Below are 22,248 nucleotides of genomic sequence, written 5' to 3'. Positions count from 1 at the left end.
AAAAATACCATATATCACTCATATGTGGAATCAAAAAAAAAAAAGAAGAAAAGAAAAAAGAAGACACTAATGAACTTATCTACAAAACAGAAACAGACTCACAGACATAGTAAACAAACTTATGGTTACAGTGAGGGGGAAGGGAGGGATAAATTGGAAGTTCGAGATGTGCAAATACTATTATATATGAAATAGATTTTTAAAAATTTCTTGTGTACAGCACAGGGAACTATATTCAATATCTTGTAATAACCTATAATGAAAAAGAATATGAAAACAAATATATGTAAGTATATATATGACTTAAATATTATGCTGTAGACCAGAAATTGACACACTATAACTGACTATACTTCAATAAAAATAATAAAAATAAAAATAATAATAATAATAATAATAATAATAATGATCAGCCTCAAATGTCATTAGTGCTGAGGTTGAGAAGCCTTGCTCTCTTGTTAGCCAGGCTAGTTTTTAATGGTGTGAGCTTAAGGGGTCATTGAACCTCTCCAAGCCTCAGTTCCCTCATTTGTCAAATGATCGGAAATCATAGGACCTATCTCCTAGGGCTGCTGAAGGTTTTGATGAGATATTAGTAATAATAATCCCTACCGCTCAGCAAGCTCTCACTATGCACCAGGCAATGTGCCAAGAGCCTGCATGTTTGTTATTTGATTCAATACTTATAACCACCCTGTGAAATAAATAAGATGGCTAAAATCTCGCTGCTGGAGGAGTAGCCTTCAAACCTCAGCAGCTTATGTCTCAAACTCTTTATTCTCCATACTTACAGTGTGGTCCATAGACCAGCAACTTCAGCACTCCCAGGAGCTGGTTAGAGATGCATAATCTAAGCCCCACCCCACAGACCAACGGAGTCAGAATCTGCATTTTGGGCAGATCTCCAAGTGATTCATGTGCACGTCGGAGTTTGAGTAGCAATTTGAGAAGCAATATGCTAAGGTCAGTGGCTGGCTCCTAAGTAAATATTAAATAATGTTTATTATTTGCACTGTCATCACTGTAGCCTGCAGAGAGATTCACTAAAGTCAGACTCTGAGTCATAATGTGCATGGATGTGGCAAAGATCTCATAGAGGAAACTTGTCAACACCAAACACTACCAAGGGCATTGGGTCTGCTCTGCTTTTTAGGAAGTCTTTCTCAATATGGATAAAGATGAGCTGTCACAAAGAGAAGAGTTGCCACACACCAAACCAGCTCTTCTATTCCTCAGCCATCAGCCATCATTCTTCCTTCAGCATTCTGTCTGTGCCTCTCCCCATGGCTTACCTATTTCACACTAGGGTGTGAATAACTCATGGCAAGTGCTGCCTCTCCCAGGGATATTTGCAAAGCTCAAATCACGCTTTTTGCCTCTGTTTGATGGAAGAACCCATACCCCTGCTGCTAAACCTCAAGTGCTAGGGGCGCAGGATGATTACATCACAAAGCACACTCAGTCTCTCTAATTTTTTCTACTTTTAAAATTATATAAATAATGCATGTATGCATCCTCAGTATAAAATATTCAAGTTATGCACAAGTGTCTATGGTACAAAGCAAAGATTTTTGTTTTTTTTTTAATCAGAGAAGCCATAAAAGATTCAAAGCAAAGACTCTCGACCCAGACTGCTTGAGTTTGAATCCCAGCTCCACTCCATACTAGCTGTGTGTCGTTGAACAACTTACTTAACCTCTCTGTGATTCAGTTTCCTCATCTGTGCCTAAAAGATCTGTTCAAGGATTAAATGTGACAATGCCTGAGAAATGCTTAGTTCAGAGCCTGGCACATATTATGTGTTAGTGATTCCTGTTGCTCCCTCCCTCCAGTGGTAAGCAGGTAAGCCCTATTAACAGCTTGGTGTCAAGCTGTCCAGACCCTCTGCTATGCATTAACTTCCATGTGTACCCTACAAATACTAGTGCACTTTTCACATAAAGATGATCGCACTGGACCTTGGTTCTACAACTTGCTTTATAGTTGAACCAAATCATGGGGATATTTTAATACTAGTCACACAGACATATTTCCCATTCTTTTTAACAGCAATGCAAGTCCATCCTTTGGATGGATGCACAAGGGTGTATTGAACCAAGTGCCCACTGGTGGGCATTTAGGTTGTCCCCATTTTTTCACACTGTAAACAAATTAGATACGCAGAGGCAGCCAAGTTCCAAGCATGTCAGACTTGGGAAGCAGAGTAGCCAGGGAGCAGAGCCAGGCAGAGGATGGTCTCATCAGAGTCTCTGCCAAGGACGGGAAGGATGACAACGATCTGGGGCACACTCAAAATAAATAGTTGTCCTTAACCCTCCCAAAACTGAGAAGTGCATCATTACTCACTTGCTTCCTGTCACAGCTGGTTGCTGGGCTCTCACCTCCCAGTGCCCTCAAACCGCCCACTTTAAGGCATGCTCAGGCCCCCAGATTCACAAACAAGGGCCCTTGTTCTGAGGTGATTTCTCCCTCCTACTGAGCCCCAAGTGCTCATCCTCCAGGAGCATGAAGGATGACCAAGTACAGCAGTTTCATGGCTTCGTTGGCACAGGAAACTAAAACCTTACTCAGAACCCTAAATTATAAAGCAGATAAAAGGGAGAGCCCTGGTTGGACAGAGCTGGGTGGAATGTAGATCTTCGTCTTCTCCCTGAGACCCCCATGGTCCTCCAGAACACAGTGGATAAACCACTCATCTGGTCTGATTTGTTTTTCAGATTTGGTGGCTAGAGCTCACAGAGGGGAAGTTATTCAGCGAAGGCCACATGGAAAGTAAGTAGCAGAATCCAGGCCTTCATCTCCTGACTCCTAACTCCCAGGCCACTATGCTTTCTGCTAATTTGTGCACTTTCTCTAATAACTGGGTATATTTAGACTAAGATGTGAATGATTGTCTCATTCAGAGATGATTCTCTCTTTGGAGACACTTTTCATTAGACCCAGACTTCTCAATCCCATAGCCCAAGCATAACCCATAGAGTAAACAAAGCAGATCTTCCTGGATCAGGGGTTTGGGTATGGAAAAGCTAAATAACAACTCAGAAAAAGAATTATAAACACTGCTCTTATGTTTATAAAATTGATAGAAATCAGACATGAATGTGCAATTTACCTGAGTGTCTATGATTAAACTGGAAACTTCAAATAAATCTTGCTGCTGTAGTCAATGCCTTTATCCTAATCTTCCACATCATACCCCCAGCCCCGGACCTAACGACATGAAGTTACTCTCCCCTGTCACTGAGGTGCTTTGCTGGAAAAGTCTGAGAAATCCTGAGCTAAAGGAATGACTCTTTAGTGGCAAAATTAGAGGCTTCAGAATTAGGGGGAGATTTTTCAATGGGGAAAGAACATGCCAAGCCCCTGAAATCTCATGCATAAAGTCTGCTCCACCTAATCTACAATTACAATAGCAGCAAACATTTTACTGAGCTCTTACTGCATGCCTAACACTTTACTGGGATGAGATGGCACTGGCATCATCTCCCATTTTACAGAGACCAAAACTGAGGCTCTGCAAACATACAACACCCAAATCCCCCAGTTGATCAGTGATGCGGGCAGGATCCGGAAACTCTTCCCAGCAGGACAGCCAGTCATCCCAGTTTAACCAGGACTATCCTGGTTATAGCACCGAAAGTGCCATGTCTACGAGACCCTGCATTCCCAGCATAATTAGGGTAGCTGGTTACCCCAGCAGAGGGTATAACTGAATCACTATGCTGTACACCAGAGAGTAAAACAACATTGTAAACTGACTAACTTTAATTAAAAAAAAAAAAAAAAGTTTTAAAGAAGCTGTTGCTGAATATTCCAGAAAACGCACAGGACTTTAGCAACTCCATGCTCCACATCTCTGTCTACTCAGTTTTTCTTCTTTTAAGATTTTTTTTAGTTTTTCTTTCCCCCTCAAATTGGCAGGCAACATAACACTGTAGGCTGTTGTCTTTCTCTCACTGTGAAAGACTACAGAAATGTAAAAGAAAGGAAAAAAATGTAAAGGTCATGGTGCTTTGAAATGAGTCTTTTAAAAAGATGAAAGAAAGAAAAGAAAATTGCCTGAATGGGTTCCTATTAGTGGGAAGTAAGAAAACGTTCCAAATGGAAAACTGTTCACAAGGGAAAGCTTGTTGACCCTTTTATTGTGTTTTAAACTTGTGTTTAAAATGTTCCCTGAATGTTTCAAAAGTCTTTTTGCATATCTATTTTCCTTCCCCTGCTAAGTGTCAGCGTTAGGAGCACTTATTGACAAACGAGGAGACTGAAGGCCTGTCTTACGCCCCGCTCTGATGAGTGCTAAGTCCTCCCCAGGGCAGCAAGCCTCGCCTGGAACTGGGGAGGCCCCATCATGAGCAACCCCTATCTGTTTGCCTTTAATCTCAGCACCTCCCTCCTTGTCTGTCTCCCTCCCTCCTCTCATTCTCTCCCTCTTTGCCTGCCAGCATCCCCCTCCCTCCTTGTCTCTCCCTCTCCTTCTGTCCCACCCACACTGGCTTTCTCCCTGTCCCTGCTTCTCACCAAGCTCTCTCTGGCCTCTGCACCTTTGTGCTTTCTGTTCCCTCAGCTCAAACGCTCTTCCACTTGTGCCTTGCCTGACTGGCAGTTCTCACCCTTCAGGTCCCAGCCAGTGGGAATCCATCTCAGGGAGGCCTTCCTGACTTCCCTAGGGAGGACACCCCCACCCGCCCCCCAGCATTCTGCAGCTTCCTCCCCGAACTTACTCCACGCCTTGCAGCTATTGTATGTTTGTTTGTTTGTATTATTTGAAGCATAGCTGATTTACAATATTATATTAGATTGAGGTGTACAACCTAGCGAGTCAATATTTTTACAGATTATACTCCACTTAAAGTTATTATAAAATATTGGCTATATTCCCCATGTTGTACGATATACCTGTGGCTTATTTATTTTATACACAGTAGTTTGTATTTCATGGGCTCGATGTGTGCATCTCCATCATGCCCTCTAATCTGTGGTCCCACAAGAGTGGGTGCTTGCGGAAGGCAGGCACCATGTCATCATCCATGCTCATACCCCTGACTGCCCCCGGGACTGGCAGACGCAATAGGTGCTCCATCTGCTCCTACCGTATTAGCAGCTGCGTGATTGAGTGAGTGACTCCCAGCCTCCTTCCCGACCTGCTCTCTGGATGATAAGTGCAGGTAGTTTGTCTAGGAGGTGATCCTGGAGGGAAGAAGGCAGTTGGGGAAGGGAAGGAAGGCAGTACATGGTGGTCATCAAGAGGGCTCCCAACATGGGCAGGTGAGTTACCTGCTCCCCGGCCAGATGCAACACCACTGGCTGAGGGCTGCTGCCGGGGCATCAGCCCCTGGCACTTCCGGCCTGCCCCATGCTAGGATAAAGAAAGCCCCTCTCTGGCAGAGAGTCATGGGTGCTGCTTTACGATCCCATCAGAATGGGCCAAAGTGGGGAATACAAATGGGGTACCTGCAGCATCTGCTACAACTGGAAGGAGATCCCAATCAGCAAATCCACTGGTCTCAGAGATCCTCATCCTGCTGAAATTCTTCTGCAACACTGGTCTGTGGACCATTCTTTCCAACTTAAAATGCCTCCCCCTTGGTTTTCCCAGTTCTGCTCCCACTACCCTTGTATTCACCTTGCCTGCTCATCCATCTCTGACTTCTCCTACCATCAGTGAAGATGGCCCCACTGCTACACCATCCTCTACCCACCCTCCCCTGGGAAATGCAGCAAACTGTACATCCAGGCAAGTCATTCCCAACTCTGTGCTCCCCTCACCTAAGCTCCTGCCCCAACTTACAACCACCTGCCAGAAATAACACAACAACAGTAATAGTAGCAGGTAAGATTTTGAACAGCTAGAGGTGGTGGTTAAGAGCATGCTGTCAGCACTATTTACAATAGCCAAGACATGGAAACAACCTAAATGTCCATTGACAAATGACTGGATAAAGAAGTTGTGGTATATTTATACAATGGAATACTATTCAGCCATAAAAAAGAATAAAATGTTATTTGCAGCAACGTGGATGGACCTGGAGATTGTCATTCTAAGTGAAGTAAGCCAGAAAGAGAAAGAAAAATACCACATGATATCACTCATATGTGGAATCTAAAAAACAGACCAAAAAAAAGACCCAAATGAACTTATCTACAAAACAGAAACAGACTCACAGACATAGAAAACAAACTTACGGTTACAGGGGCAGAGGGAGGAAAGGGGATGGGAAGGGATAAATTGGGAGTTCGAGATTTGCAAATACTAACTACTATACACAAAATAGATAGACAACAAGTTTCTTCTGTATAGCACAGGGAACCATATTCAATAGCTTGTAGTAACCTATAATGAAAAAGAATATAAAAATGAATATATGCATGTGTATGTATGACTGAAACATTATGCTGTACACCAGAAATTGACACAACATTGTAAACCAACTAAATTGGGCTCAAACACTGCCTCTGCTCCTCACCAGCTCTAAACTTGAACAAGTTACCAACTCTCTTGAAAAGGCTGATAAAGTCCCACGGCAAGGGGCAGTTGTGGGCGTTGGGCAAGTTCAACCCCAGTACATTAAAGTGTTCAGCATGGTGCAGGGGTAGATGGACAACAGCCAGCATACCGAATCCACCTGCCCACTCTCTGGTTCCGTAATAAGGTTTTGGGATAGCCACACCCCTCAGTTTAGATTATCTGTGGCTGCCTCCATGTTACAATGACAGACTTGAGTAGCCAGACAGGGACTGTATGACCCAGCAAAGCCAAATTTACTCCTATCTTGTCATTTACAGGAAAAGTTTGCCAAAGCCTAGCACAGTGCCTGGCATGTGGTAACTGGTACTTAATGAATACTGGGTATTACAGGATTCGTGTTATTATTACTTGCAATCGTATTCGTATTTGCCAGGCTCTGTGCTAAGCACTTTATGTATGTTATCTAATTTTCAGTCTTCATAACACTGAATGTTGGGAACTCTCATTAACACATTTTACGGACGAGGGCAGTGGCTGGGGTCCCTACATACATGCCTCAGAGTTCTCCCCTCCCCTACCCCTCCTTGCCCCCTTTCCAGATCACTGTCCCTACCCCATCACTGTCAGCAGCCCCAGAATCTCGGCCTGGGAGCCTGGGGAATCCTTCTTGACTCCTTCTCCTCCCACAAGTGCTGGAGATTTAGCCTCCACAGTGCTTGGCCTCATCCCTACCTCTCTTGTTATTCCCATTGCCCTCTTCACTCTCATTCCCTAGACCAACATTTCCCAGAGTGGGCTTCCCAGAACACTGGTCCCCAGAAAAGGGGTTCCACAGTCAATTAACTCTGGGAAATACCCATGTCATAGGCCCTACTCTAAAAGTTATATGAACATTAACATGGAAAAGGCTCTGAGAAGTCCTGCAACAAGATCTGTGTAATTCTTTGTAACTCAGCATTTAGCAAACATACGTGCTACAAAATCCTTTTTTTCTCCAACTTAAAATCTGTTTCTACCACAGAACACTGGGAATCACTGCCTGGGTCTCTCATAATGGCTGCCCCTCTGGAATTCCTGACCAGGCTCTCTTTCCTGTCATCTCTACCAAAAATTCAATTTCTTCTGTAATGGCCAGTTTGTAAATATTTTAGATTCTGTGGGCCAAGAGGCAAAACTGAGTATATTACCCTGGTGCTTATGTAACAAGACAGAAAGCACATGTCCATAAACTTTTTATTGGCAGAATTCAAAACTCTGTTGATGAGCACTGAAATTGAATTTCATATAATTTTCACATGTCACAAAATATCATTGTTGTTACTGGTTTTTTTTTTTTTTTAATTAGTAGGACATAGATGTCCTAAAAGGAAATAGCTGTAGTTTGCCAAGCCCTGATCTCCCACGTAGCACTGATAAATCATAGCTCCTGAAGTCCAGTTCTTACCAGCCCTGTGTTAAGAGAGTGTTCAGGGACTCCCCTTTCCCTTCCGGAGTAAGTGCCATCCTACCCCCTAGCATTCAAAGCCTCTTTGCTTGACCCGCATCAATATGTTCAATATGTTCAATTGACATCCCACTGCACCCCCTTCATACACCTTGTGTTTTAACTTGTTAAACTTGCTCATTCTTCCTCATACATATCCCATCCTTCCTGCTCCTGTGTCTTTGCTCACATGGCTCCCTCCTCCTACAATTCCTCCTCACAATCTCTGCACATTCAAATTCTGTCCTTCAAGAATGAACTCAAAGGCCACTTCCTCCAAGAAGCCTTCCCTGATCTTCTCAAGTGGAGCTGACATTTCCTTCCTCCCAAACTCCAGGCCTCTTTATCTCTGTACGACATATGGCACTGGTCACCATCTAGCTAAAATTGTAAGTGAATGTCTCCCTGGCCAAGTAAACTGTGAATAACATGACACCCTGCAAAAAAGGGCTTCCACAAGTAATGCCAAAACTAGGGGTCTCAGGAGGTGATGTTCTGCCAAGAAAAACTCTTCTCAGCCTCCTCCCTACTCCATCCCTTCCCCTAGTTGCCCCATGAATGCTCCCAGCCACTGCAGGAGAGGAAAGGGCTGTTATCAAGACAAGGAAGATATTTCTTTAAACTCCAAAAGACCTTGAAGGTTGAAGTCGAAAGGTGAAGCAGAGGTTGATCTGAGTCTGGAAATTTCCTCTACTGGCAGTTCATCTCTCCACCTTTGAAAATGTAATGAAGCCAAAGTCATACTAATACACAGGATATAAACAGTGAGTCTGCTTGGACTCCAGAAGTGTCCTAAAATGGTATCATGCAGGTCAACACGACCCAGCCTGAAGAATGTTCTCACCCACTACTCTTGCCTCCCCACGTAAGACAAAGTGGCTGAGGTAACGAGAGTTGACCTGGATCTCAGGGGAAAGCTACCAGACGGACACACAACTGCCTTCAAAGACTCAACTCCTTGACTCCATGTGTAGCCCCTTCTGTTCTGATTGACAGGCCAGGAGGAGGGTGACAGCACAGCAGAAAGATCTGAGCCTTGCTGCCCTCCTCTGCCCAGGGCAGGAGAGCCAACACCCAGGGTGGTGTCCGCATCACCTCCACTGTTACACCACCTCCACCACACGCAGACGCATGGGCCAACCTGAGGGCCGCAGGTGGAACAGTCGGTCTCAGAGGCTGGGCCATTTCATCTTCTCTCATCGACACACCCAGTAAGTAGACCTCACTCTTTACCACCACTGTCTTTTCTGGGGAGATGGTGGCTGGTGTTAAGAAGTCTCCACTTAGTCGACTCATGTGGGTGGGTGCAGGGGAAATTGGGATAAAATTCTGCAGTTTACGACAGTTGGCCCACAAACCCTTCTGGCCCAGAGTATCATCCCAGCCGGCCTCGGCTGCTGTCAGCGCAGCCCAACCCGCTTCAAAGTCACTTTAAAACGTCTTCATAGACATCCTAAAAGGAAAGCACCCATGTCCCACCTCCTGCTTTTATGAAGCCATATAGATGTGTCCCCTTCTGCGGACAGCACTACTGTCTGTTTAATCCATGAAAAATGTGACATGAGAAAAGTTAGGCTGCCGTGCTCGAGGTCGGAAGGAAAGCTCTCCTGGAGAAGCCTCCCCTTTCACCAGCTGTGAACTCCAGCACACTGAAGGGGACTGCAGAGGTCAGAACAGCGGTGGCTTAAACACAATGAACGTTTCTTCCTCCCTCGAAGAAGAGCCTGGGCAGATGCAGTCCAGGACCAACCTGGCGCAGGAGCCAGGCTCCTTTCCCCACATTCCCAACCACCCTCACCACGTGGCCGAGATGGCTTATTACCAAGCTTTTCTTCCATCAGAAGGAGGCGGCAAAGGGAGAAGAGCATGACATGCCCCCAGACCCCTGCCACAGAAGTCATCCTGCACCCGTTTCCCACCTCCATGATAAACATCCCCTCGGCCAGACCTTAGTCACAAGGAAGGTAGCTACTCATTTTTTAGGGCTGCCACAACAAAACACCACAGCCTGGGAGGCTTAAACAACCGAAATGTATCTTCTCATGGTTCTAGAGCCTGGAAGTCCAAGATCAAGGTGTTGGCAGGTTTGGTTTCTCCTTGGTTTGCAGGTAGCCATCTTCTCCCTGTGTCCTTGTGTGACCTTTCATCTGTGTGCATCCCTGGTGCCTCTGTGTGTCCAAATTTCCTCCTCTTAGGACACCACTCAGATTGGATTAGGGCCCACCCTAACAGCCTCACTTTGATTGAATCACCTCCTCAAAGACCTTATCTTCAAATATTGCCACATTCAGAGGTACTAGGGAAGGGCTTCATCATATGAATCTGGGGGGACACAATCAGCCCATTACAGCAGGTAATGTAGTCTTGATCATGGAAAGCTATGTGTCTGCTTAAAATCAGGGCTAGGGGACTATTGATAGGAAAGGGAAGATGGATTGGAGGGTTAATTAGCTATCTTTGCCCCAGGCAGGGTCCTCTCCCAGTTCATGGTATATACAGCTCACAGTATTTGGCACCAAAGAGTTACTCAAATATTTGAATAACTAAAGAGAGATGAAGGAAATGAAATCCATGACAGTGCTGGAGACCTCGTGCTCAGGGGCTGGGTCTGTCGAGGCGCTGATTCTCCGTTGCTGGGCTAGAACGGAGACCACACGACTGGTCCATCTCTGGGTTTTGCAGAGGTGATGCTCTTTGTGTGGACAGGAGAGCAGAGCTCCAAAAGGAGGTGGAACACCCACAGAGCAGGTTTTTTTCATCCCTTTCATTCCCTGCTACATCTCTAGCACACAGAAGAGTGCCCAGCACTTAGCAGGTGCTCAGTAAACTGAATGAATGCATAAGAGGAAACCCAAAAGGGGGAACTGCACACAGGTGCAGGACCCCACTGACAGGAACCCATCCCAAACTGTACCCCATGTGTGATCCCGGCACAATGTTCTCCCTCACATGCTCAGCCATCTATATTCCATTATTTAAAATGACTGCTGCTGTGAACAGGGCCCACCTTCCTAATTAGAAGAGAGGGTAATATATAAGAGAAGGAAAGGGGTGATGCCAACCAGACCCATTGTTCTGACTGAGACCCACCTTTTAAGCAGGTGTGCTCTGAAAATATCTGTAGTTCTTTGAAAGATTCACCCAGCTCCCTGGGGAGCCATTTGCCTGATAGTCAGAAGCATGGATTCTCAGTGTTAGTTCACACATTTGTAAACATTTGTATGAACTTTCAGGTGTATTACTAAACTATTCAGTGCCTCAGTTTCCTTCCTTGTAAAACGGGAGGATTACAACACATACCACGGAGGCTGTCCAGGCCTTAAAAGAAGCCATGCAGGAAGGCACTTTAGAGAGGAGCCTGGCACAGAGTTTTAAGTCCTCTGAAAACACTAGTGCCTGTCCCTGGTTATTCCAAGTGTCCTTATCGGCCTCATAAGGATAAAGACGGCTGGAGTCTAGATAGAAACTCTAGTTGTTCATTTAAATTTTTAAACCCTGTGTTCTCTGCTTCTTCAATGTTCTAGAGAATACACAAGGAAGATGGGCTAAAGTTACAGCCATAAGAATTGGGGAAACCCTGCCAGCTCATATTACTAAACACGGGAATGCATTGCTACGGGATGGCCTTCCTCAACAAGAGACAATGTGCTTGGAGGTCTAGGGATGCAGATGGGGACCCCGGAAGACTCTGGATTAGATTTAAAGGGAAGGAGACAACACTAAGTACTTCTGCTTGGGGAGGTCCCCATGGAACCATGGCACCAAGGGTCAACCTCTTCCTGCCCCCTGCAAAGGCCAGAATGCTTTAAAGGATGGGACTTGGGCTTTTGTTTCTTAAACAAAATTCAGAAATGTGCACGATGGTGAGAGTTTTTTAAAAACATGTACTGCAGCTTGTTAAATCATTGGAAATAAAAGCAAGAGTTGCTGAGTTAGAGCACCCAATATGAAAGCAGCATACTTTCATCTGAAGTTCCTCTAAATAGATGTTATTTTCCCTTGCTGTAAAGGTAGGCTATTTCCTTTATCACTCTTTACCCAAGAATAACAAGGAAGGGAGGGGATGCCCACATCGGTCACTTGCCTCGACATTGCAAAGCAATTCTTAACAGCATTAATATTGCAATAGCCACGGAGAAGAAATTGGGAGGTTTTCCTTGTATGGGAACAGCACTGAGAGATGAAAATGCAGTCGCAAGCATAAAGAAAGTTATTATGAAATCTGCTCAAGCCTCGTGTTTCTCCAACGATTCAAGATAATCGCATTAGCGGCTTCAAACATTATGCAGTGACATCATTCAAACAGATAGCTCCCAGAGGTTGGATATGAGACCAGGGAATTACCATCTGTCATACGTCTATGACAAATCGAACGGTCTGACCTGATTTGTTACTAGTTGGAGCACGTGTGGGTCTCTTTGACTATGATCACCTTTCTCACTTAACGATCCTCCCTGCTCATGAAGGACCCCCGTGGAACCCATAACATCTCATTGGAATAAGGAACAGGAAACTCCTTATAACCCAAGGTCAAGTGACTGAGGTGTGGAGCTTCTTATTGGCCAGGGTCTGTCAAAGAGCAAGGGGGAAAACCTCTCCTTGTTTCAAAGGTTGGTTTAAACCTCCCAAGACTGGAGGTCAAGTATTGCAATTTGGGAAACAAAGACACCCAGGTTGGAGACCCAGTTCTGCTACTTTCTGGATGTGGGACTCTGCTCACTTGCAATATCAAGAGAATAATAGTCTCTAACTCTTGGAGCTGTTGTGAAAATTAAGTGAAGTAACATATATAAAGTATTTAACCACAATATTTGGCACAGAGAGAGCACTTAATAAACAGTATCTAGGACTGTCACAAGATTTCAAATAACAAAGGAGCACCACCAGGAAGGGTTTGTAGGAATCATATCTAATCCTCCAAACACAGTATTGATATCACTCTGAGTTCTTTCTTCCCTTGTGTCCACGCAGTGGAGGTGCACGGAGCCCACACCCGCTCAGGCCAACTCGACAGTCACCAGCAGCTTTAGGGGACAGTACCCACCCACATCGATGGCTCCCTTCTCCAGCCCCGAGAGCACGGTCAGACTGTTCTGGGCAGGCTGAGAGTTGCAAAGAGACACCCTCTGGAGCGACCCTCAACCAGTGAGAGGTAAGAACAGCCGGACCTCGGGTAGGAAAGCTCTTAGGGGTGCTCTGTGCCATCTCCAGAGTCCCTCGTAAGACCATGTACCAACTGCCCAGAGCAGGAAGCTGCTCACGGCTCCCTTTGTTCCCTTTCTTCCAGACTCCCTCATCATGGGATCACCCCAAATAAACCCTTGTATCCAAACCCTCATCTCGGAGTCTGCTTTTCAAGGAACCCAAACCAAGACAATCCAAATGAGGCTTCCTCCTCCTCGGCATCTCCCAGCTCATCTGCGACCCCATCGGTCAACATGACACAGTGGAGGGAGCTCAGGCAGTGACAATTAACAAACTGGGTTCAAATCCCAACTCTGTCACTTACTAGTGGTGCAAGCAAATTAATTCCCCTCTCTGGACCTCCATCTCTCCATCAGAAAAGCAATACCTACCTCATAGGGGTTTAAGGGAGAATTCTGGCACAGAGTTAGTTCAATTTTTGTAGCTTTTTATTAGCTGGTTGGAGCTTCCTGAAAAGAAGTAGGGACCAAAGGTTTCCAGAGATGCCAGGAGAACTTGAGTGCTTGGCACAAAGGAATGAGTGCCAAAAAGCAGCATTTCAAATATTCGCTCGGGGAGATATTTTTAGGTAGAGAATGAAGTAACTATCATCATGGGAAGTGAAATCTCCAGGAATATAAAAGGCTGATCCTATTGCCAGACCCTTAACACTAAGGACCAGAGAAACTGGTTCCTTGGCCAAGGCCACACTTGCCGTTGGCAGCCTGTAATTGGAACCGGAATGTTTCTCAGATGTTGCCAAGTTGATCGGCGACTGATTTATTTTTCTAGAAAATGAGTGACAGCTGCACAACAACTTTTAAGTCGTCAAGAGGGAAGGGAAAAAAATCACAACCCAGTGGCTCTGTGCCCTCCCTGTTCACCCCAGGGGACCGCTGGTACTTCCACATCTCAAACCAGCACAAATTCAAGTTAAAACTTAGCACTTGGTTAGAAATTCTAGGAGGAGTTGTCCCTAAATAAATGTGAAGGAAACTTAAAAATTAATGAAGTTATGGGCAACCTGAGCACTGACAGTTTTCAAAACATCCTCCAACGCTTTCCTAATTAAGAGAGCTGGCTGCCGGCTTCTGCGTCTGGTAACCCGAGTCGGGGAATCCCTGAGGGAGGGAAGGAAGAACTACCAGCTCTGGGCTGGTTTTTCCAAGAGAAGGAAAAACAAACAATGCAATTGTGAGTTTACCTGTGGACTCTCTGAATGAAGGCTCCGACCAGGATGACAAAGGAGACTGTCTGGGAGCTGTGATTCCAGGGGAGAGCTCTGTGGGAGTGCACAGCCCACCCGAGCAAACGCCTTGGCAGAAAATTGAGTAGACAGAATCATCCAAGCAGTGGAGAAATGAAGTATCCTGGGAGCCCCTGCAGCCCAAGGGAAATACTCCTGTCTCTTCTGATCCTGGTGAAATAGCAATTAGACAGACAGGGTGCCTGCCCCCAAGGACACAGACGCACAGGGAGACAGACAAGCAGATAATCACACAAGTAATTTCCTACTGTGTACAGAAGAGCCACAGATCCAAAGTACAAGGTGCTACTTAGTCTTGGAGGTTGGAAAGGTCAGATCTGCTGAGATGTGAAGGGTGAGTTCTCCAGGCAAGGGAGAAAAAGGAGGTATATTCCAGACAGAGCAAACAGCCTGCATGGAAGCCCTCAATTCCATGTCACTTTGGAGGATCTGAAGGAAGGCTCTCACGGCCGAAGCTGGAGAGGGAGGGCAAAGTTAAACAAAATAACTTTGCAATGTGCCTGGCACATTGTAGACTCTCGATGTTAATTGATATCTTCATGGTGATGGTGCCTTTATTAGCTCTATTCATGAGATGCTATCAGGGCATTATACCTGCTGTTAAAACTATTCTCAGAATGTTGAGATGATTTCTGTGGTTGCTCATGAACTGCGTGTTGGAAAGACGTCCACCCTACAGCCCCAGAAGTACCTTCTCTGCGCCTCGGCAGTCTCCCTAGCTCTGCAGATAACCTGGGATCACCCTTCTCTGTCACGTTCAGCAACCATCGTCCATCATCCCACGCCTCACATGTGTGCAGCCTGATCGGCACACTCAATGCTCGGCTGTTGCCATCTGGAAATGCCTCATTTTTAAACAAGAGGCCTCACATTTGTATTTTGCCCTGTGCCCAGCAAATTATGCAGCGGGCCTGCCTTGCCCCCAAGCAGTTGATCAAAGTCCATCTTTCCCCCTTTGCTGACAGCCCCTTTTACAGGAGGAAGGATGGTCAAAAGAACGAGGATGTTTCCTTCTAGTGATACCTCTCGGGCTGTTTTATAACCTGGCCCTCTGGGCGGCTACCCAGTTGGCCCACTCCTTAACCTATTTCTGGGGCCAAAAACTGCTGGGATCCCTGGACAGCAACTGTGCTCATGTTTACAGTTCTTCTTTTCACCATGTTAGGCAAATTGGCAGCATCGGAAGACAGGAGTTTATCACCAATAAAAGTAACAACACTGGACCTGCCTAGACTTGGGTTCAAATCCCAACTCTGCTTTTGACCCACTGGGTGACTTTGGGTAAGACACTTAACCTCTCCCCAAGTGTCCATTTCCTCTGAATCTCTAAACCTGAAAAGGTAAGAGAACCTCAGGCTTGTTGCGAAGGTTAAATGAGACCAGGGTGCATAGTAAGCACTCTGTGTTCACCACTAGCCTCTCTTGAGTTGCCCTCATGTCTCCCTGGTCTGCATGCAGTTCTGGCGTGGGTATCAGTCAGCGTACACACCTCCTCACCCCAGAAACCAAAAGGGCTCTGGACGCTTCCCCGACTAGATCTTCCTCTTGAGGTGCTTGTACTGCTGGAGGAGCAGGCTATAAACTCCGCCAGTCATCCTCTTCTCTAAACTGAGCTGGAACAATAAAGATGGGAGCCTTTGGGGCATGTTTTTCATTGATTTCATCATCCACTGATTCCAGACAAGACTGTTGGGCATTGTCGTCTGTGGAGACCTGGAGCTGCTAGCTCTCCAGCCTTTGCTTCAACCCTGGGGGTTCCCCCACATCCTTCCAATAAGCCCCTTCTTTCTCACATTAGTCACAGTAGCTACGTTGTTTGCAACGAAAGATTCTAACTCAAACATCATTTTGGGGGGAGTGGGGGCAGACATGCAGATTTTTAACTCACTCAGAGCATCAGACGCAGCCCCAGGGTGGCACAAAGCTGATCACTGGGGTAAAGAGGGATGCTCTCTCCCCCAGTATCCAGTGGGAGACACATGTGTACCTGGCCCAAGGGAAGGCTCCTAACAAGCCAGCCAGCTTAGTGCCTTTCCACCCACAGGAAAACACTTACACATTGCCTTGAGTTTCAGAGCACAGAAAACAGAGCAGCCTGGTGCTGATGAGCTCCCCGAGCAGAGGGGCCCCCGAGTCTGCAGCACTGATCTCAGGAGGGGGCCTGTCCACTAATTATCCCTTGCCCTCCAGCCTTCCTCCAGCATGTCAGCAGCGCACGGAGCTGATCAGGCAGAGTGGTCCCCAGGTCTGCGATGTCCGCAGATGGAGCAGGAGGCTGCCAATGTGGGATGACGAGAAGACAATGGAGCAATGTTCACAATGGCCTCTGCCCCCAAAGGAGCAATTTATTCTGCAGGACAGCAATTGCTCCATCCTCACAGAGTCCTTTGAATAAGCAGATGCCCATGAGAGATCATTTTACTAAACTTTAACATAAATTTATGTTTTTAGATTGCTTTCCCACTGGAACAAAGACTCTGGACCGGGAACAAAGAAAAAGAATCATCAAGAAACATCAAATGTCAGAACTGAAAAGTCCCTTACAGATCATTCGTTCCAGCAACCCCATTTTACAGATTAGAAAACTGAGGCCCAGAGAGGAAACTGTTTACTCCGGATCCCTGTTATGTGTTGAATTGTGCTCTGCCCCAGAAATTTGTGTGTTGAAGTCCTAACCCTCCAGTACTTCAGAATGTGACCTTATTTGAAAATAGGGCCATTGTAGACATAATGAGTTTAGATGAGGTTATATGGGAATATGGTGGGCCCTAATCCAATATGACTAGTGTCCTTATAAAAAGGGGAATTTGGAGACAGACATGCACACAGGGAGAACAGCATGTGAAGATGAAGGCAGAGATCGAGGTCATATATCTTCAAGCTAAGGAACACCAAAAATTGCCAGCAAGCCACTAGAAGCTAGGAGAGAGGCATGGGATAGATTCTACCTTACAGCTCTAAAAAGCAATGAACCCCACCAACACCTTGACCTTGTGCCTCCAACCTCCAGAACTGTGAGACAATACATTTCTGTTCGTTATGCCATCCAGTTTGTGGTACTTTGTCTGGCAGTCCTAGGAAACTAATAAAGTCCCCTGGAAACTCTTAATATATTCCAAACTCATTATTATTATTACTTATTGTCATTTTATATGGCTTATATCCCATCTCATTCCACCAAGAATTTCAAGCAGCATTTAAAGAATAGATGAAAAAATACACATATATGAATAAAATTAGCATCAGGAAAAATTTTAAAAATGAAACAAGTCAAAAACAGACAGTAAAATGAGACCCATAAAGTCCAGTTACTAATTAAACCACAAATTGGACTGGTAGGTTCCTACTAGGCAAAGCCAAAATAGAAATATGATCAAGCAAAGAAATCTTTCTTGGTACTGAACAATATAAAAACAGAGGATGATAAGAAATCTAACAGGTCATATTCTCAACAGCACCCATGTGACAGATGGAATAACAATTTTATAAGGTAATAAATTTAGCCAGAAAATCATTTCTGGAGCCAAGACTTGCCCTCGGGACTCCTGCATCCTACGTGATGTTCTTTCTTGCATTCATTCAACAACGTTCTTGAATGCTGCCTATGTGCCAGGTGCAGGGGGCACAGTAATGAACAAGATACAACGTGGCTGCAAGAAGCTGATGACCTGGTCTCTGGAATCTAGTGGGGGATGGGGCCAGGCATACAAACAATTATCTTGCCCTTAGACAAGGGCTGCGGGTCCATGACCCTAGCACAGAGGTCTCACCAAGTACATTGTGATTGGAAATCCCGGTTTCAAAGAATAGAAATTCCCTGTGGTAGCTATGGAAAGGAGCAATTTCAGCTTAGGATACAGGTGTGCCCTGTGTCTGGCAGATCAGAATCCAAGGACAGGGATACTGTCAGACCTTAGCATGGGCTGGAACCAAAGCCTGGGGCATAGTGCATGGACCAGCAGCATCAGCATCACCCATGAGCTTGTTAGAAATGCAGAATTTCAGGCCCCACCCCAGACCTACTGAATCAGAATCTGCATTTTTCCAAAATCTTTGGAGGTTTGTATGCACATTTAAGTTGCTGCAGGGACTCCAGAATTCTTCTCTTTCTCTCTCTCTCATATCTGAACATGTACTTCACTCTTCTCTCCCTGTAAGACTGATTTCTTCTGTTCTCTTGTCCACAACACAGAAGCCATGGCTACTGTCTGCACTTGCCTACATCCCAGAGTGAGCTGTGGCTCCCTCTTTCTCAGTTCCAATTTTAAATTCCTGGCAGAGGCCTCTGATTGGTCCAGACATGGTCAGATGCTCATCCCCAGGACAATCAGCTACGGCCAAGGAGCATGACCACACAGAACAGAATGGCTGCTGGGAACCCAACAATTGCATCATGTGGTGATGTGATGGGTGGGAAGTGCAGTTCCCAGGGAAGGGCTCAGGTAACCACCCCGAGGGTGTGCACACTAAATGCTCGTGGGGTTCACATTTGGGCAGCGGCAGAGCATGGCAGTTTAAGAGCACAGGATCTGGGTCAGGCTACCCATGTTCCACTTCTAGCTCCATTGCTTTTGAATTGTGTGGCCATAAGCAAGTTGCTTAAACTATGGCTTTAGTTTCCTCATCTATTGGATGGAATAAAGTAATAGGACCTACGTCACTGGGTACCCGTGAAGCTTGAATGAAATGATGCACGTAAAGCATTTAGCCCAATGCCTGGTAACAAAGCAAGCACTCGATAAGTATCAGCTATTGTTATCAGTAGTGGCGATGAAGACAACGAGGATGATATCTAGACAACATCAGTTTAATCAAGCCAATCAATTTTCTCCTCAACAAGTCTAGTGATGCCTTAGGAGACTTTGACCACAGTCTTAGAATTCACCTTCTAGCACTCATTAAGTTTGCCATACTCAACCATCACTTTAACTGATATCATTAGTCCCCTTTTGGTGTCTGTTCATTCATCCCAGAAGTATGTTTTGCATGGCTACTCCGGGCCTGACACTGTGCTAGGAGTGGGGACGCAAGAAAGAGACAAAAGTCGAAACTGACAATCCAATAAATTTTTCCCCGAAGCACAGGTGCATACAATCGCTAGTCCTAGAGGGGACTTTATGGAAGTGACCTTAAGGAGAACATGAGCACGGTAGTAAATAATGTTGAGTCATAAGGAGAGCTAGTCCCTGTAGAGTTTCCTATTGCTGTCATAACAAATCGCCACAAATGCATTGGCTTAAAACAACAGAAACATATTCTCTCACAATTCTAGAGGCCAGAAGTCCAAGATGAACATGTCGGCAGGGTGGCTTCCTTCTGCAGGCTGAGGGAGAACCCATTCCATGCCTCCCTTATAGCTGCTGGCAATTCTTGGCATTCCCTTGGCTTGTAGAGGCATCCCTTCAACCTCTGCCTCTGTCTTCACGCGGCCTTTCCTTCTGTGTGTCTCTGGTCTCATATCTCCCTCTCCTTTCTAAGGACACCAGTTGTTGGATTTAGGACCCACCCTAGGATGGTCTCATCCTGAGATATTTAACTTAATTGCATCAACAAAGACATTATTTCTAAATAAGGTCACATTCTCAGGTACTGAGGGTTAGGACTTGGACATATTTTTGGGGGGAGGACACTCTTCAATCTACTACATTCCGCTTCCAACGTTCCTTCAGTCTTCCTAATTACATCAAAGAGAAAACCTCTGTCTGTGATGCAATGTCCTTAACACCTCTTCAAAGCTGGCCAGTCTGCATGTTTAAGCCCAGATTCAGTTGGCCTCCAGCACTGAGCCTTAAGCTGGCAAAGGTACCCAGCTAGAATGAAAACTTGTTTTGATTTCATTATATTTACTTTTACAGTTAACTTCCATTTAGGGCTAGTGAAACTGGTCGTAATTTTCATTGTTATTTCTTTTCAAAATAGAGTTAATTAAATTTTAAAAGTGCACTCATTTAAAAATAGCAAGAAATTAATAAGTGGAGGAGGTAAGTGCAAAAAAATTTACAAACTGTGTAGGAAGATGCCAGATGTCTCCTGTTTGCCCCCTAAGATCTACCTTCCATCCTTTTCCACTCTGCTCTCTGCTCCAGAATTGGACCTTGATAAGTAGCACCAAAGGGTTCCCTTTCCCCAGGTTTTACAGCAGTGCAGACAGAGGTGGGAGAAGTGAGGTTGGGATATTTAACCCCCATCCCTTCTCCAGGTCACCTATGTCATTGCTCCCCGCAAAGTGGCCACCTGCACACCCCAAACCCCTTCCTGAGTCCACCAACAACTCCTTCTCTCACCTCTCCAGGCCCACTCTCCCTACACCATGCTGTTCCCATGTCTTGTTATTAAAGCTGCTTTGAATTATCCTAATTCAAGCGTGCCGTCTGTTTACTGCTGGGACTGTAACTGACACAGGGAATGACTCAAGTTTGAAAAACTTGAGGTGGTCATATCCAGTAAGGGCACATCTTTTCTGAGCTGAGAAGATCCTAGTATTGAATGTCTCTTTCTCTCTGTTTATTTCTTTATTTCTCCCTCCCTCTTTCTTTCTTTCTCTGTCTCTCTCACGCACACCCCCCCACCTTCCAATCTCTACTGATCACAAATCAAGCCACAGAGCCCTGAACGACCCTCGACCTATGTTAGAAGCTGAGCAGATAAAACGTCCCCAGTAAGGCTTCTAGAACCAAGCCAACACCACCCAGGGCTGCCCAGCTCAAGTTGGTAAGTGGCTCAAGTGCCAAGAGTCTCGAAGCTCTCCTTAGGTGGGGTTGGGCTCTCCATTCCTTTCAATCTTCCCTGGTACCTTTGAAATCAATGAGATGCCTGAGATTTGTCCTAAGAGCAGGGCAGCACCTAAGACAGTGTGCTCCAAAAAGAAAGAGGTGTCCTACCCAACAGGGACTTTGGGATAAAGAGCTGGCACAGGACACTTTGTGCAGAGGATGAGGCCTGAAAAGCACCTTAAGAGTAAAGAGATCTCTTCTCCACCAGGCCCTATGTGATCTGTACTGCCTCATTCAACCAGCACAGTGGTCCCACTGGGAGAGGTGCCACTCCGGAAAACTGGGGCTTAGCAAGGTGAGATGACTTGCCTAGGGTCACACTGTCCACAAGGGATGCAGGCAGGGCTGTAATTCAAGTCCATCACTTTCCAAGATTGGACCAGACTGCAGAGAGAGAGAGACTGAAGGAAAATGGTAGAGAAAGAAAAGGTGGTAGGTTCAGAGCCAGTCCTGAGACTGACAAGAAGGAAAGAGACTTATCTCTCAGTGCTCAGCAATCAGCCACAGCCCCTGGATGGGCACCCACAGGCCCTGCGCCCATCCTGCCCCACGCACATCCACAGTTTCACCGCCTACTACGCTACTCTGGGGCTATGTGTCCCGCAGCTGCTCCCTCCAGACACTAGTATCTCTGAGAGCAGGGGCTGTGTCTGTGCAACTTAGTCCCCCAGCACCTCGTCTTACCATGCAGGAGCAGGCAGGAGCAAGTGCACAGCATCCCTGGATGTCCAACACGGGTGCTCAGTAGTCCACGTGGCATTCTGTTCCTCATCAGGAAATCAGTTTCCAGCTTGGGTTTCAAGCAGGAAGTGACTCTTCTCACCTAAGTGACTTTAAAATGCCTCTCCCTTAATATCACTGATAATGGCACATGCTGACATCATGTGTCCCTTGATGTGATGATCTGAGAGGACACGGCATAGTTTATGCATTACTCCAGCTGAAAATGGCTCTTCTGAGTCCAAGCAGGAGGCAGCAATCAGATAAATCCGTCCTGCATTTGCATATGGGACCTTCTGGAAAACATCTGATCTGGACTGTTTAAAAATGTGGATGGCCGAAAACACCCCCACAC

General features: G+C 45.7%; 1 protein-coding gene across 10 annotated transcripts in view; it reads right to left on the bottom strand.

The window, feature by feature from the left end:
• RBFOX1 (RNA binding fox-1 homolog 1) overlaps positions 1-22,248 on the bottom strand; it is a 1,986,757-nt gene that overhangs the window by 1,887,200 nt on the left and 77,309 nt on the right. The window lies entirely within an intron of this gene.

Source organism: Camelus bactrianus, chromosome 18 (genome assembly GCF_048773025.1).
Source record: "Camelus bactrianus isolate YW-2024 breed Bactrian camel chromosome 18, ASM4877302v1, whole genome shotgun sequence".
Taxonomy (NCBI): Eukaryota; Metazoa; Chordata; class Mammalia; order Artiodactyla; family Camelidae; genus Camelus; species Camelus bactrianus.
The sequence above is the reverse complement of the archived record's forward strand: the minus strand, read 5'-3'. Positions and strand labels throughout refer to the sequence as shown.